The 13,155-nt window shown below is 41.0% G+C and overlaps 1 protein-coding gene across 1 annotated transcript in view; it reads left to right on the forward strand.

Moving 5' to 3' along the window:
- Window positions 1-1,326: 1,326 nt before the first annotated feature.
- PRPS1L1 (phosphoribosyl pyrophosphate synthetase 1 like 1) overlaps window positions 1,327-13,155 on the forward strand; it is a 47,845-nt gene continuing 36,016 nt past the window's right edge. Inside the window, exons 1-2 of the mRNA XM_032483890.1 lie at window positions 1,327-1,540; window positions 4,602-4,692. The gene's annotated coding sequence lies outside the window, so the exon portion shown is untranslated. The remainder of the gene's footprint in view (window positions 1,541-4,601; window positions 4,693-13,155) is intronic.

Raw genomic sequence — 13,155 nt, forward strand, 5'->3', positions numbered from 1 at the left:
GACTGACTGGAGAATTTCCAACTCCACATCCCTGGAACCGCGTCCCCAGCTCCCCGCCGCAGCCGCCTTTCCTCCGAACCTCCGTCCCCTCCAAGCACACCGCGGACGCTGAGGCCTCTGACCCCAGCACCTCTCCCTGCGGTCCAGTGGGCTACGGCTTCAAAGCCAAACAAACGCCGCCCGCCAGGCACTGAGGGAACGCCCCCGTCCCCCGCTCCCGCTAGTCCCCACTGTGACACCCTCGGGGGCGTTTAATTAATCAGTTTACCTCCAGAAGTTTACGATTCAGCACTCTCCTTCCACTAGCCAAGGAACTGCTTTAACTCCCATCCCCCAGGCCCGGGAACTTTTCTCAAAACCTAGGATTCTGAGGTATGGACTTGGAACTGAAGTCCCCAACGAAACATGAAAGGTACCCCCACCAAGTATCGCTCCCCTCAAGCAACACGTTAGCAGTACAAACTTTTCATTCATAACTCAACTCCAACATAAACTGTGGGGGGAGGGGGGTGCGGTGTCAACCACGCCTCGCCTCAGCGAGCCTAGCACACACAGGTCAGGGTCTGCACCAAAAGGATCACCTGGCACCGAACTTAGGACAAAGGCAACCTTAAACCCACCAACGTCTGGGTTGCGAGATGCCAGGCAAGCTGTGCCGGGGTCCGGACTGGGATGCTGTTAACCTGGGAGCCCGAGTAGAGAATACAGCGGCGCACCCAGAGGACGCTTGGTCCCTCATTCCCAGGGCTTTCCCCCGGCACCAGCCGGTGACCGGGCTGCGGTGCCACTCACCTCCGCCCGCTCCCGCTGAGGCTGTTGCGCCCTCCTTCGCCCCACGCCGGCGACCCCCTAACTTCTCCCCCTTCTCCAAACAGCCATCTTTCGCAGAGAAGAGAACGGCGAGGCCGAAGCAAAGAGGGGACTGAAAGTTGACTCGGGGACCGCCGCGTCTCCGCTAGCAGGGACTTACCGGCCGCGGCAGGCGCCTGAGGGGACGGCGGCGGCGAAGGCAGCGGGCGCAGCGGGGCCGGCTGGGTGCGCGCTACGCGTTGTGCGGGACGCGCCACCACCGCGGCCGCCGCGCGGGAGGGGGGAGCTTGGGAGGGCGGCCGCGCGGCTGCGAGCTGCGAGCTGCGAGCTGAGCGGGTGGCGGCGCGCGGAGGATTTGCTAAAAATAGCAACTCTTTGGGAGGGGGGTATGGGGAGGAGGTGGGAGGGAGACGGAGAGGCCGGGCCGGGAGCCCCGGAGCGGCGGAGGCTGGGCGGGGCCGGGTGTGAAGGGAGGCAGGACCCGCGACGAGAGCACGGACTGGGCGCTGGAGACCCACAGGCCCGGGGGGAGCGGGGAGTGCGGGGACACCTGGACAGGCGGCCGAGGCGCGGGGAAGGACGCGCGGGGGGGCAGGAGGACCCAGAGAGCCGCCTGGGGTGGAGCGAAGGGGAGCTCGGGGCTGGACCAGCGATTGTTCCCCCGGGAAGGACCGGGCGCCTGAGAGGACTTGGGATTTCTGAAGCGGAACACGCCCACGCGAGGAGCAAGGTGCGGGCCGGGCGGCCAGGGTTCACGCTCCTCCTGCCCGGCCCCTCGGCAGTCCGGGGCCGAGGACCGTGAGGAGAAGAAGCCCCGCCGCTCAGGTGCGCGCCACGCAGCGCCCGAGGCTCCGCGGCGTCTTTTTTCTGAGAGAAAGGAGAGGGGGGTGGGGGGAGGGGGGCCTGTACCTGGAGCGTCCCCACAGACGACAGGAGTTTAAAGGACCACTCAAGGGAATTTTAAAAAGAAAATGCTACATTGGAGTTTTTTAAGGACCAAATGGGAAACGCGAGGAAATATGGTGACTGCTATTGGGAATATAAATGAGGTTTGTCGCGTTTTAAGCCTGAACAGAGAGCACCATCCGCTCTGAAACCAATCCTGACAGAAAGGATGTGGAGTTGGTAGGTCCCAGAACTGACCAGGTGATCCCCTTCAGCCGTTAGTATTTTCACACTGTAGACTTTTTTTTAACGTCTGTAACTTATTACGTACTAATGTGACTAATACCTATAGCATCCTTTATAAAGCATAGACTGAAAAATGAAAAAAAATTCCTAAACATACTTGTCCCGTGTTAACATTGCTCACTGGAAAAGGCTAACATTTTTGGTGTACACTGTATATAATTTGACCCTCAAACGAGTTAAAACTAGTGTTTCTATATGTACATTTATGTTTTCCTCTACCTCATCTAAGACAGATCTGGTGCGTGGATTAAACAGACCCAAAGAACAAGAGAGACCCAACCTACTGCCCTTATTTTCAGAGGAGGAAACTTGGATCTAGAAGAGTGTGATTTGACCAAGGCCTGCCTCACAGTCGCAGGATTCAGTTTAAACCCTAGGATTAAAGCCTAACTACCAATGCCATAAGACCAGGGTAACTCTGAGAAATTTAGTGGTGTGATGCCTGTAATTGGGTTTATTTATTTATTTATATTTGGAGGAGGTACTGGGGATAGAACCCAGGACCTTGTGCATGTTAAGTATGCACTCTACCACTATGAGCTATACCCTCCCCTCACAGTTCAACATTCATAGTGGAATGAAGGCATATTGTGGTTAGATTTAACCCTCACTTTGCTCCAGTCACACTGCAAGCGTGGTCAGCTACCTTTAAATAAAAAAGTCGTAGTCCTAAGGCCTTAGCTGCTAGAGCTTCTCTGGCTTAACTTTCTGTCTACACTATTTAGTGTGGTGAATCTTAGTAATAGGCTCTTAGTGGTGAAATCTGTTGTGTTCACTGAAATATTTTAGAGAAACTCCTCATTTTCATGTGAACTAGGTGTAAGCAGGTATAAAATCTAGTGTTCTTTCACCTTTTACCTTCCAAAATGGAGTCCTTTCTGAAATGGTCGCCTCCAACCTTTTTTTGGTGGGGGGAGGGAGGGATGATATTTCTTGTTTGCCTACTACTGACTCAAAGGGAAACAATTATCTTTTGTCTCTATTGTCTCAAGAAAACCTTTCATGTGAAGTGGGTTTTTTTGAACAACAAAAAAACACCTTTTTTGAAGGACAAAAAAGGACATATTGCTGGGATTTCACTAGATATTTTTGTAATAAAGATGTATCTCGTGGAACTGACCTTGTTTTCGCCTTTTAGGGAGGTGGTACAGGGTGTAGTTAATCTTCACTTATCTCTATTTATGTCTACCATGTCTATGTCATTTTACATCAGGGAGCTGAATTCCTCATCATTCTCTTTGATATTTGAATGATAACTTTGAGCAAGACACATGCTGGGTGCTACTGGAGATTCAAATATTTTAAGAGATGGTTTAGTAGAAAAGATTATAGTTTTTCTTTAAAGTCCTAATGGCTCTCCTGTTCCAACCTAAATTACAGCATTTATGACACTATATTGTAATTTTTTTCTGGTTTTTACTCTCTCCTCAACTGAGCAGTGGGAAAACATAGATAAGCCATTCATATTTTTTGTTGTTTTTTCTAATGAACTATTTTAGAACAGTTTTAGATTTTCAGAAAAATTGAGAAGGTAGTGTAGAGTTCCCCCATATATGCACTAAATTTCCTGTTATTAACACATATTTATACTTATTACAATTAGTGACCTAATGTTGATACATTATTATTAACTGAAGCCCATAGTTTATTCATATTTCCTTAGTTTTAACTTAATGCCCTATTTCTGTTTCAGGATCCTTCCTAGGGATCCCGCATTCTATTTAGTGATCATGTCTCTTTAGGTTCCTCTTGTCTGTGACAGTTTCTCAAGCTTTCCTTGTTTTTCATGACCACAACAGTTTTTCAGGAATAATGATCAGGTATATTGTAGGATGCCCCTCTTTTGAAATTTGTCTGACATTTTTTCTCATGATGAGGTTGAGTTCAAGGATTTGGGAGGAAGACTGTAGAGGTAAAGTGCCTTTTCAGCACGTCATATAAAGGGTACATACTAGTACCATGCTTTATCACTGTTGATGTTGACATGGCTGAAACAGTGTTCGCCAGACTTCTCCACTGTAAATTTTCTCTTTTCCTCCCCCTTTCCATATTACTATTGGAAGGAAGTAACTATGCACAACGCACAGGTAAGGAGTGGAGAGGTGGTACTGCCTCTTTTAGGGTAAATATCTACATAATTTGAGGGGAATTCTTGTGCACTTATTTATACTTTTTTCTCCAGGGATTAGCATTGTGCCCTCATCATCATAGGCTGTAATGGATTGCAAGACTAGGTTTGAATGAAAATTTCCCCTCTAAGAAAATGGATAATATTCTCTGCATTTTAGCAGGAATAAAATGCTGTATGCTAAATTTCCATTTGTTTTTTTAATATTTGTCAGAGAAGGGAAGATAAATGAGGTATTTGTGGTGGTGGTGATGGTAGGTGTTTTGTAGTTTTCTTTACAAGAAGTGGTATTGCTTAAATTTTATTATTGTTTGAAATGTTTGTGGCACCCCTTAGGAGACCAGACCTCCCACTCCACTTATTAACCATATTACTTATTTTGGCCAATGAAATGTTAACAGAAATGATATGTGCCACTTTCAAATGGAATCTTTAACTTTCCTGTGGTTCCTCTATTTCTCTTTGCCCTCAGCCATTAGATCAGCATTTTTCCAGATGAGGATGGCCCCTTCCAGAAATGAAGGCCACAAGGAGCCCTCCATCAAATCACAGAGGACATAAACGTAAGTGAGAAATAAACCACTGAGATTTGGGGTTTTGTTGCTACCACACCTTTACCTAACCTATCCAGTCTGATTGCTAAATCCTTCCTGAGTTCCTTAAATTGGACCACCAAGTGCCGTACTGTGTTAATTCTCACAGGTGGTCACCTTTGGGGTACAGGTAATCAGACCCATTTGTGTTTGGTTACGACACAAATATGTTTAAAAATGGTTATCCATTATGTTTAAAAATAAACATTTTTTAATGAATGAAAAAATCCCATCCTTTAGTTATGACACTACCAACAAAATTAACCAAACATCCACTACGTGCAGAACCCTGGAGCAGATGCTGTAAGTTTTTTTCTGAATGCTAATTTTAGGATGATGCCATTTAAAAAGTAAAGATGTAATGTTCAGAAGTAATAGATAAAGACATTCAGCTAGAATAATACCCAGAGGTGGCTCTTACTATGAAGTGAATGACGCTTAGGCTTAAGGGGCCCTCATTTGCACAGATGCCTTCTAAGGCCCTGTATTCATGATTTAGTATTATTTTATTTTCAAGGGCCCCAGATATGTATATGCATCAGACCCCACCAATCCTGGCTCGTTCCTTGTATACTACCAAACATGAAAGGATGAAAAACAGAGCTGTAAGAATTACAAGAATGACAGGCAACATTCTCACAATCTGTGCATCTGACCTCCCAGAAAGGACTCTGTGCAAGGTGGCCCTCAAGTTGGGTTCTCCAGTCATATTTCACTCTGAGTCAGCATGTGCATCTGTAACAGGAGAAGAGGATATAATCCTCATTAGGCAGAGCCTCTCGAAATCAGAAACTACCCAACCTGCAAGGCCAGTTCTGTTCCATGTCATTTTCCCTTCACGTGGCTTTCATTTTATTTGAAACCCAAAAAGTCCTTGAGCACATTATTAGTCCTCTTCATGGAAGTTCCAGTTTCCATTGAGATCATTTTTTTTTCCTAGAAGTAATTTCATTTTGAAAATAATTTTTCTCATATTTGCTGATAATACTTCCTTGGGAGGTTTAAGTGACTATTTTTTTCTGAGTTAATTTTGTCGGTTTCTAGGCCTGCAACAATGAATATTGTATTGCTCATCATCTGTTCAGGAATTCCCATTGAAGGCAGAGGTGTGTGCAGTAATGGAGGTTGTAATGTGACCCATTAAGAATTTCTTTCCCTTGCTAAATTTTGAATAGAAACTAGATGAATATGCTGCCTCTATTTTTATAATAATTCCTTTCTTATGCAAAAACGTGTGGGTCATAATAAGGCTTAATCACAACCCATTGCTCATTTATGAAGTACTCTGAACTGCAATTAGTCACATACAAATGTGAAGTGCTGTTATCATGAGCACGTTAGCAGGCTGTCAAACCAAGTTTTTGAATTATGAAACAATCAGAGAAAAGCCTTTGGTTTTTATACTTTCACAGTGAGTGTCTTTTAAAAAAATAGTTTTCATATCTGCATCAAGGTGAACTATGTGCCTTAAATCTATAGCTAACCAGTTTACATTGAAAGAAAATATTTCAAAATCTAGATATATATTTAACAGTATGTGCCTATATTTATGCATAATATTGGTGGGTAAATTAGAATCCTTAATATAAAATAATTCTTAAATAAATTTTATGCCAATTAAGTTAAAGTAAGAACATGAACATATTAATGGTATTTGTAGGTTTTTCAGTATGCTTGAACTAATCAAGTTTTGTTTCAGCTCTTATAAAATGTTAACTTATGATGTGAAAGTATAAATTTAACGTTACGTTTTGAACTTGGGGTATTCAACCAGCTGCATAATGTTGTTTGCCATATGAATAAATATATACAAATTTTAGGATGCTATTTTGAAGGAATCTATTCTCAATCCTCTAAGAGTTAAGGTTTGCTTCCAGCTGTGAAAAATCTAAATAAACAGTGCCTTGAGCAAAGTAAAAGTTTTATTTATTTTTTTTTAACACAATAAGAAGTCTGGAGATAGGAAACTGCTGGTATTGGTTTGGTAGCTAAAGGATAGAAAGGCAAGGTTTTGTGATTTTTCAAGGCCTTTTCTTGTCAAAAATGGCTGTTGCAGCTCCAGCCATCCAATATACTTTCTAGAGGATAAGAAAAGGCAAAGGTGTGGGGAAATATTAAAAGGGTAACACTGTATCAAGGAAACAGAGACTTTCTCAGAATTCCCAGACTACTACCTAGTTCTCACTGACCACAGCTATGTCACCACATCAACCCAGAGAGAGGCTGGGATACTAAATTTTTTTTCATATGTATTTATTTACTCTTTATTTTTCCAGCCTCTATAACTAGACAATGACAAGGGAAAGAACATTTGAATGGGTGAGTGAACCAACCTATAATATCTGCCATAACTCCAAAGCTAAGTTAAAAAAAAATGATATTGACTCTACTAGAAAAATTTTGTTACTCAATATTTTTAAAAAGACTATGCTTTATTACAAAATTTCATGGAGTTTCGGAAATTTGTGACCCTGATTTTAGTGATCACATCTAATCCACACAATTTTACAAATGAGGAAACAGTTTCAGAAGTTTTAAGTAAGTAGCCCAAGACTGCAATTGGGTCTTATTTATTCCTAAAACCTCGCTCTGATCTAACACACACCTTAATTGTCAGCATCTTCTTCCAAGTGTAACTCCAGGCCACTCTGCCTTTTCTTTTTAGGAGAAAGAAAGGACGGAAGGAAAGGAAGAGAAGGAGGGAGGAACAGGAAGGAAGGGAGGAAGAGAGAAAGGAAGAAAGACAATTATGCCTACCATTTTCCTCTAACTTATTCCCTTCTTCTGAGCCAAAATTCCATATGTGGTAAAAGTTTTCCAATACATTTAATCTCATTGGGATTAGTATATAAAGACAGTTTAACATCACAGCCCTCCTTTTCTGCTGTCCCATTCTAAATCTGCTGTTATCTTTGCAGTTACTACTTCTGAACCTTCAAAATATTGGAATGTTCCTTCCTTTTCTAGAGATAATTGTAATTGCCTAAGGAGTACATTCTCTTCTGTAATTCCTTGTGGCTGCCTAAAAAGATAAGATACAGCTATAAAATAGTCCTAAGAAAATTCAATTTAGAAAAAAATATTGATTTGGGGACTGATTATTTTAAAAAATTGTTTTGTAACAGTTTTGATCATTGAAATCTATAATCATGTAGTGTTAAATATAATTGAAAACTCTGGGAATTTTTCATAAAATTTATGAAGTGTTTAAAATTTTTAATCTCTGGATTTTATTGCATAATGAGCTTTTCTAGTGACTTCAAAATTCCCAGTTTTCATTTTCATGCAATTCAAGAACACACAGAAAACATTAAGTAAATTAATTCCCATTATGCCATTGTCTTTTTTCTTTTAATAATTCATGGTAATGTGGATTTCAAATATTTAAGCATTATTTCTTCCAGACAAAAGAATAGCAATAAACAGCTTTTGAATTATCTGAGTGTCATTGGCAGAAACACCAAGATTTTATAACTGAATTTTCATAAATTGTCATGTTACTCTGAACAGAGTATCAAGTATAAGACAATGATGGAGCAGAGTAGACGGTAACATGAACTTGTCCTAGGGTGGCACCCCTCAGATGTCAGGTCTTTTATTGGACAAATGATCAACTTCACTATGAAGCCATAGAACTTATATTTTACTCTATAAAAAGGAAACAAAGCCCTACAGATATAAAGACAGTGAACAAGTAACAATCTGACAGTGAATTCTGATGGCATATTTGCTTTCTCTAAGTTATGCATGATTACAAACAACTCCCATCAATCTCAAAGTTTTATTTCATGCTCATGAAATTGGCCCTAGGCAGGTCAGCTGCCAGTCTCCTCCATGATGTGTCTGTTCCAGGGCCTAGACACATGGAGCACGCCTATCTCAAAAGTACATTCTTGGCAGAGGGAGCAATGCTATGGTGAACACTGGTTTTAAAAATTTCTGCTTTAAAGTTGCATACATCAATTCTCCTCATATTTCATTGGTGAAGGCAAGTCACTTAGCCAAGTCTAACTTCAACATAGTAGAAAGTATAATCCTCTCACAGGGAAGAACCTCAAGTAGTATTGATAACACTATAGTAATAGTATGTAATGAGCATTTCCAATACACCAGGTACCAGGCTAGGTGACTAGAACAGAGATTGTCCCATGTAATTGTTATAACAACCCTAAAATTTGGCTACTAATAATTGTTACCATTTAAGAGGAAATTGAGACAGAGTAAAGTTAATTAATACTAAAATCCCACAGCTAACGAATGAATATTGGCACCTAAATTCAAACACTGGCAGTCTGACTCCAGAGCCTAGCTCCTAACCAGCATGCTTAAGTAGCACACAAAGTCCTGTTCCACAGTTTACTGATTATGGAATGCAGGAGATGAAAGATGCAATATTGGAAGTATGAGATAAACAAAGGAAGCTCATAAGACTTTAGCACTAAGTCAGCAAGTCCTGGTAATATAACTATTCAATAAACTTGGTTACTTACTATGCATCCCTTGCAATATCCTTAACGGTATAGAAAGAGACATTCCTGGGGATTGAGGCTAAGAAGACCAAGAAGGATTAAGTGAGACAGATTATATTTATAGAAGAAAACAAAGATCAAGACCAAAGGGTCTGAAACTAAGTAAGATCTGGATGTCTGGCCTTTCAGGCTACTGAACTACCTGTTCCTAGTTATGAGGAATTTGTGGTCAAAACTAAATTTACACAGGATGTTCCTTTATTTGTAGGTGTCCATACTAAGGCGTTTTCTTAAATCTTAAGATGGTAATAGTTTTGTTTACAATACGTACTTGTGACTCATCCTCAACTGATGCCATTTTATCACATCTGAAATTAAGTAGATATTGCTTCTGGCAGTAATAACCATCAGAAAGAACCATTCTGACATTGCTATTGTGATGACATTGGTGTTATCATCGTCATCACAGCAGCTAACATTCAATGAGATTTAGTAAGTATCAGGCATTTTGCTATACATGCATCATTTCAGTCAATCCAAATAATAACTCTATGAGAAATGTCTCAGTGTTATCCATCTTCTGCAAATAAGGGAACTGAGTCTTTAGGGGTTAAGTAACTTGCCTAAGGTCACAGATCTGGTAAGTGGTAGGCCAGGATTAGATGCCAGCTCCGTCTGACACTATAGCCAGCTTTTATATAAGTGCCTGGGCAGTTACTTCCTTTGTCCTACTTGTAGCACTCCAGATGAGTTAAGAGGCAGCATGAGTGTATAAAATTAAAGCCTACATTTACACAATTACATGAAAGGTATTTAGAATCAATTGATAAGTTTTTTTCCCCCAAAGTGACAGCTTTACTTTTTTACCCTTTTCACCCCATTGTTTCTTTCACTAAGTCCCATACCTATCAGAATAAGAAAGAATCTGATACTGATTATATTCTAGAACAAATTGATTTCCATTTTACTCATCATGGGGAAGATAAGCTCACTGCTATTCCTATTGAATTGTTTCTAGGAGCTGAGTGTGGACCAGTGATTATGTTTGCTATGCTGCTACCCAGTTTTCCAGGTTGTTTGTTCCCCTCTTTTCCTACCAACCTAAATTGGCCCAGTCTTCTCTATCTTGCCCCAATGGACCCAGTTGCTTCTCCATCTTTCTCTAGCTCTTCAGCAAAAAAGTGTCCAGGTGTATCTGCATATGCACTCAAAACCTAATTATCATGTAAACTTATCACTCAAGATGTTGTATACAGTTGATCCTTGAACAATGCAGCAGTTTGGGTGCCAGCCCCACACAGTGAAAAATCCACATATAACTTTATGACTGGATCCCTGACAACTGATCCAATATCTGCAGATTCAACCAACTGCAGATTGTGTAGCACTGTGGTATGTAGTTACTGAAAAAAATCTGCATGTAAGTGGACCTGCACAGTTCAAACCCATGTTATTCAGGAGTCAACTGTATTTGTTATATTCCTATTATTCCTGAGTTCTAATTCTGGCCCTGTGCTACACTAGAAATGGGAATGTCTTTGTTTTTAACTAAAAATTAAGTTAGACTTGGACTAGAAATCACATTCTGTGGTAAACCACTCATCTTGAATAGACGAATAGATGACTGAACGGATAAATAAATGAACACAATGTTAACTGAGCACGTTATTAAATTTTTCAGTTCATTTTGGGTTCCAACCTTAACTGCTCATTTATACCCTGCTCTTTATCATTTGGGCTTTTGTGTAATTGGTAATCAGTAGGTGAGCTTTAGAGTCACAATTTCACTGTAATTTCAGTTTCCTAGTAATTGGATCACATTTTCAGTTTAAAGGGAATATTTCATCCATTCCCTCCAGAACTACTCTCTTCTTAGTCTGGCTCTGTGCCCAGAAGGCTGCCCTCTGCAGACTGCATCATCTGGGCTCCCTTGCCTTTGGGCTCCTGGTTAGGTTTTGCCTGTGGGAGGCTCAGAGAGAGAAGTCATACCGTAGTTAGTGCAACCACTCCAGCGCTGTCTGCTGGGCGATAATTTGGCAGTGACTGCATTCTTCTTCTTCAGCCTGTAGTTCCCACAGATGCAGCTCTCACAGATTCTGCTCAAGTGCTTTCACCCCTCAGCACCTCAGGCTGAGGGACATTAAAGACTTGCTGCTATTGCTGGGCTGTAGGTCCTTCTCTATGACTTGTTGACTCCTCTCACACTGCCCATGTCTCTATAAGCAGTCACTCAAAACCTTCTTTACCACTTTGATTGTGCCACCTGTTTTCCTGTTTGGACTGTAATGTAGGCTAGAAACCACCTGTACTAAAAATAAGGTTTTAAATCACTCAACCTCACAATGCTCTGATTACAGCTACCCTATAGCACTGTCATCACCACAAGAGCAAGACTGGATAACTGTTTTAAGGCGAATCAGGGAGCTCACCAGAGCCAAAATTCTAAGGTAACTCAAGAACACTGGATTTTCCCATCCAACATTATTTAAGGTACATAGGATATGTGTATTCCTCCAAGTTTTAGCCTCACCAGAAAGGAAAAGACCACTATTTCTGTAGGTGTGTATGTATGTGTTTCAGCTTAAGCTGTGCATGTGTATCTTCAACGGGTAAATCTAACACAATGGTAATAACATTGACATGACAAGTGGCAGGTTGCATGGAAATGGAAATCCTTCATATAAAATGTGTGAATTATGGACCAAAATTAAAAGGTCTGTTTTTGAAGTACTCATCACAGAAAAGCATTCTTTACAATATAGTGTGTTCTTAGGGGCCATGATTGAAGAAAGTAATATTCCTGTCAGTCTTCAAAAGAGGGTGTTCAATACTCCCAACTCCAAAGGCAAATTTAGAGTGGATGGTTTATACCATAATGAGGTGTTAAGAGAATTGGAAGAATAGAAAACTTTACCATGTATGAAGAAAAGGACAAAATGTGGCTCCTCTCCCATTTGGTTATTTCATTATCTCATATCAAAACTACCAAACAACTGAAAAAAAAAAGAAGCCAGTCTGTTGGGAAAATACCAAAGTAATAAATAAAAGTCTTTAATGAATGCAAAATAATCAGCAAAATGTAGGTGACCAAAGGAATGAGGATTAGTTCCCTAGTACAGTAAAAAAAAAAAAAATTTAAACTTCTTGTGTTGGTTTGGAACTGCATGCTTTCCTATTATTCCTCCAGCCTTGGTATTTACTTCTGTTTTTTAAAAGGCAACATCAGCATTGTGTCTCTTATGGATACTTTTGTTTTTATAACTTAAAGACATTGACTTTCCCAGAATGAATTCAGGATATGGTAAATTCCCCAGGGCCATCAATAACATCTTCCTACTCTTCAAAAAGAGACTTTGAAGGAGGCTGTTCCAGATGGCAGTATAGGAAGAGCCTGAACTTACCTCCTCCCATAAATACAATAAATATACACCTACACATGGATCAATTCCCTCTGAAAAAAAAAAAAAAAAAACCCTGAGAACTAACTGAACACTGTTTCTCCACAAGAAAGAATTAAAAGGATAACATTAAGTTGGGTAGGAAAGGCAGTGAAATGCTCTCATCCAAAAACCCCACCCCTGCATTGTGACTTGCAATAGGGAGGGATCTCACCAGATAGGTACTTCTGAAGAAGCAAGGGGTTAGCACCCCACATCAGGCACCCCAGTCCCTGAAATCTATACCAGAGAGAGGAGCACCCAAGATGCCTGGCTTTAGAAAACTAGTAGAGCTGACATCCAAGGGTCCCAAAGTGCTATAGGAAACTGGGACTCTCCTCTTAATCTTAAAGGGCTCCCATGCAATCTCAGTCACCCTGAGACTCAGAGAAACAATAGCAGTTTGAAAAGTGCCAAAACTATACGTGAAGGAGAGTCACTTGTGAATATAAAAACATAATATAGAGGATAGGAATGGTGGAAACACTCACTGGAGACTAACACACTGACAGATACCATTGTACTTC

This window comes from Camelus ferus, chromosome 7 (assembly GCF_009834535.1).
Source record: "Camelus ferus isolate YT-003-E chromosome 7, BCGSAC_Cfer_1.0, whole genome shotgun sequence".
NCBI classification, from domain to species: Eukaryota; Metazoa; Chordata; class Mammalia; order Artiodactyla; family Camelidae; genus Camelus; species Camelus ferus.